At 44.0% G+C, this 4,575-nt stretch overlaps 1 non-coding gene across 1 annotated transcript; it reads left to right on the top strand.

Annotated features, from left to right (window-relative positions):
• Positions 1-669: 669 nt before the first annotated feature.
• Positions 670-776, top strand: LOC125594730. The gene has a single exon (XR_007329973.1). It is a non-coding gene; the product is annotated as a small nucleolar RNA R71 (small nucleolar RNA).
• The last annotated feature ends 3,799 nt before the right edge of the window (positions 777-4,575 follow it).

The raw sequence follows: 4,575 nt of genomic DNA, 5'->3' as shown, positions 1-4,575 counted from the left end.
GAAAGCTTCTTGCCTCTTTATAGTCTCGCCAGTCTGAATCACTTGCGTTTCAAGTTTTCTCACCTGAGTCCCTAAGGTCTCGATTTTGGTGTTCAGATTGTTGTAGGCGGAGTCTATTTTACCGTTGAAATCCACGGTGATTTGTTGTTGTCCCAACAGTACTCGATCAAGCATTTCTTCGATCTTGCTTTCCTGAGTCTGGGGTGGTGGATTCTGGTAGTAGGAGTTCGAGTAGCTTTTGCTGTTGTTGAAGGGTTTTTGAAATTGTGAACTTTGGTTACTTCTTTGACCATTTCCAAAGAAGTTTCTGTTTCGCCCTGGTTTCCAAATTTCTGGAATCCGGTACCTCCGATGTAGTTCACATTTTCTTCTCCTTCCGTATCTGCTACTTCTCCTTCAGCTAAACAGACTTGCTTCCTAAGAAGCTCGTGCACCACATCTAACTTAGCTCTTACTTCGTCCATCTGTTCCTTCCCGATAGAGGCTACAGACTTCTTCCGTTCAGAGTCAGTGTTTTTGGTGCTGCTGCTGTTAGCAAGGTTTTCGATAAGTCTCACAGCTTCCAACGGATTCCGAGTAGTGAAGTTTCCTTCACTCGCCGTATCAAGAGCCATTTGATACTGTAAGGCGAGACCTCGGAAGAAAGTGCTTAGCAGCTGCACTTCGTTAAATCCGTGGTGTGGACAGTCTCGCTGGAAGAACCTAAATCTAATCCACGCATCTTTGAAGGACTCTCCAGCCTCCTGCGAGAATGTGGAAATTTTGTTTCGAAGTTCTTCAGCGCGCGCCTCATCGAAGAAGTTTCGTAAGAAAGCATTCTTGATGTCGGCCCAGGATGTTAAGGATCCTGTGGGTTGCTGCCTAAGCCAGTGCATCGCTTCTCCATTCAGCGTGTATCTGAAGAGCTTGCACAGCAGGTAATCTTCGGGGACTCCTTCCATCCGAATAGCAGCGATTAAATCCTCGAACCGTTCTAGATGGTCCATAGGGTATCTGCAACACGAGAGTGTAGTATTGAGGCTTCAGCTCGAAATTCTGCTTCTGGATCTCCGGAAGTCGAATAGCTGATCTGTTGGAATAGTACTCATCTGGGCGATTGTAGTCGGCCAGTGGTTTCGATCGAGCGTCCTCGTCTACAGGTTGAGCAGCTCCTGTAGCATCAGCATCAGGGATTACAGTCCTCTGAGCGTCTATTTTCTGACATGTTGCATTACGTATATGACTGTTCTGGTCATACAGGTTTCCGTTCTCGTCCTGTGTTAGAATAATAATGTTTACCATTTTTGACGACACGGTATCGATCGACGTACGCGATGTAGTATCGATCGTTGTCGAACGATTGGGATCGATCGACGATGATGGTCTGGTGTCGGTCGACGGTTCGTTGTGAGTATCGATCGACGACGAAGTTGTTGCGTCGAGCGATGAGAAACGTTGACCTCTACGGATGGTGCGTTCCAAGTGAGCAGGATCGTCTGAGAACAGCAAATCTTTCTCCTTGTTGCTTCTGGTACCGCTGGGCATGCACATGGAAAGACAAGAAAAAGATTATGTTAGAAAGGGGGTAGAGAAAGAATAAGAATCAATAAAACTAAATCTAATGGCGATCAAAGCTCCCCGACAACGGCTCCAAATTTGATACCACTCAAATTACCCTAAGGAGTGTTACTGTCATCAAAAGAGGTTCAGATGTAGTACTTAGGGATCGAATCCACAAGGAGCTAGGAAACAATTAAATCTAGTGTTTTTTAATACTAAGAGTTGTAAATGTTTAAATGAAATAGCAATAGTAACAAGCGAAGTAAATAGTAAATGTAACTTGGTTGGAAATAATATTAGATGCAGGGCCACTATTCAGGTGTTGGAGATTATAATACCTATAGATGCCTATTTGTTGCATGCATGATATGTTAGAGCTCAACCGCTTAACTCAGTGATCAGTCGCATGTTTCACTGGTTAACAAGCTAGATCTCGTGTCTCAACGGTTAGTATGTTGACAATGAAAGTGTCGATCGATGATCCTATTGGGACGTCGACCGATACACCTTTGCCTACGTCGACCGATAGTCAGTTGAGGACATCGATCGACGGGTTCTAGCCAGGCCTATGCGCGAGAATGATATGCCCTATTAAGATACTAAATTGGCGGTTAGCCCTCTCTAGCAGTCCTAATATGATAGATAGATGTCAGGATGGGATAACAAGGGTGCTTGAGTATGCAATCCTATGATCAAGTTCTAGTTAGCAAGGCTAAAACAAGCAATGAATACAAATCTATCATGAATATCACAACAAGGCAGATCTATAGTTTGGGGCTAATCCCACAAACCTATCTGAACCCTGGATCTAATAAATGAACTACTCAGACATAGCAAAGCAATTCATGACAATGAAGAAATGGGAATTCATAGTATAGATGAAAAGAAATGAAAACAAGGAGTTCCAATCACAAGTGATCTTCTCTCCAAAACTCTCTCTCTCTCTCTCAAAGTAAAACTGTAAAAAAAAGCTCTCTCTGCCGTCAAAACACTTAGGCAGTATATAATCTACTAGGTTAAAAACTCGTCAGGGCATTTTCGTAATTTGGCTTGGCCTTGGGCTTTAAGTCCGCTGGATCCAAAATGTCGCATGTCCAATGTCTCGACATCGATCGATGGTACTTGTGTACATCGATCGATATTAATCTTCATTTGTCGAGGCATCTCTTGGTGTCGATCGACAGCACTGGATGTGCATCGATCGATTGTTCTTCCTCTCGTCGACCTCTACATGGTCAGCTCGGGTGAAATGTCCTTTAAGCTCCAAAATGCTCCAAAGTCATAGCTTTACTCCGAAATGCACCTGAACCTGAAAACATACCTAGAAGAGTAGAAAACATAGATATATATATAGTAAAACACATATATACCATGGATGAAAACGGGTCAAATCCAAGGTATATCAAAAGGCATACCACAAATTTTAACTGGCAGCCAGTACTTCCAAGAATAAGAACGGGTACTTGAATTCACTAAAGTGAATCCTACTTACAACTATGACACAACTCGGGAACTACAACTATGTTATGTTCCCGAATCAAACACAATATGGAGGGAAATCTACTCCAAATTCTTGGCTAAGTCCACGAAGAAATTCTTAATGATCCTCGACTCATCCTTTTGACGGAAACATCTCGGTCGCTACGTAGCGACCGAGCAGCGTGTGTGCTCGGTCGCTACGTAGCGACCGAGCAGCGTGCGTGCTCGGTCACTACGTAGCGACGAGCAGCGTGTGTGCTTGGTCGCTACGTAGCGACCGAGCAGCGTGTGTGCTCAGTCGCTACGTAGTGACCGAGCAGTGTGCGTGCTCGGTCGCTACGTAGCGACCGAGCTGTGTAATCGTTTTGTTGTGTTTCCTTTTTTCCGCGATTAACGTAGGGGTTTTTCAGCGGTTTTTTTGGGAGAACAAGTTTTATCCTTCCGAAATGTTTTCGGAAAACGTGTTTTGGTAAAACCCTTACGGATCGAGATTTGTTTACGGGGTTATGATAAGATTTATCGTTTCCCTTCTTGTTTACAGGGAGAAATCGCGAGCTTGTTTTAGTGCTCTTCTTGTGGCGGAAGGTCGCGACTAAGTTCTCGATTTTGTTGAAAACTACGGCGTTTGCGTAAGCGTTGGCCATAGGAGCAGTCAGTGCTGCGAGTTTGTCTTTCATATATCCAAACATCGTTTCGATCAAGCGTTTTGTGGCCATGAGTAAGAGTAATCCGTAACCCCCCCTCCTTCTAGCGCCAAACTGTGGGAACCGAAATTCGCACTGTCGATTTTCGTTTAAATAAGGAAACTAGGAAAACCCTAATTTCCCAGAGGACCCGGATCTCTGCGAGAGCCAACGACAAGTAACCAAACAAATGCGGAAATATGAGAAAACATGATAAAACGAATTTACAAAGAAAGTAGATCTTATTTCGAATTCGCGTAAGAGCGTTGCGATCATTACAAAAGAATACAAAGGCTTTGGCCGCAGGGGCCGTCAGCGAGTTACCTAGTTCTAGCAGCCTAAAAGCTCAAACCTAGTTGAGTCGCAGCTCGATAACAAAAGACGAAAAAGATATATAAAAGGTTTTTGATTGATTTCGGACTGAACCTTGTTAAAGGCTGCCTACGTACCCCTTTCGAGGATCAAGCCGAACGTAGTTCAATTGATAGAGCTGGACAAGAGATCGAACTGCCTGGGCGAGTTCGTCTAGTAATTGAGTGCCAGTCATAGAAACCGAACTTGTCGAGAATAAAGCCTAGAGTTTCTAAGTGCAGAGAATTTGAGTCTAAAAAGCTCTCCACCTCTTGCTCCTCGCCTAGGACTCCTTATATACTAGCTCCAAGGTCGGTTTACGCTTTTACTCTTCTGCCCTTAAGCCGTCATAGCATAAAAATGGAGATATTCCATTTTTCCCGATCTTCACAATTATCTTCAAAACTTCCGTATTTATCCGCGGAAACTTGACATTTATCCTTCCTTGTGGACCAAGCGTAAACCAGGCTGTGGTTTACGGGCTTTTGGTTAGGAAAATCATAGGATGGGCCTCGAGTCGTGT

The sequence above is a fragment of the Brassica napus genome, assembly GCF_020379485.1.
Source record: "Brassica napus cultivar Da-Ae chromosome C4 unlocalized genomic scaffold, Da-Ae chrC04_Random_1, whole genome shotgun sequence".
NCBI classification, from domain to species: Eukaryota; Viridiplantae; Streptophyta; class Magnoliopsida; order Brassicales; family Brassicaceae; genus Brassica; species Brassica napus.
Note: the sequence above shows the minus strand (reverse complement) of the source record. Positions and strands in the feature narration are given on the sequence as shown.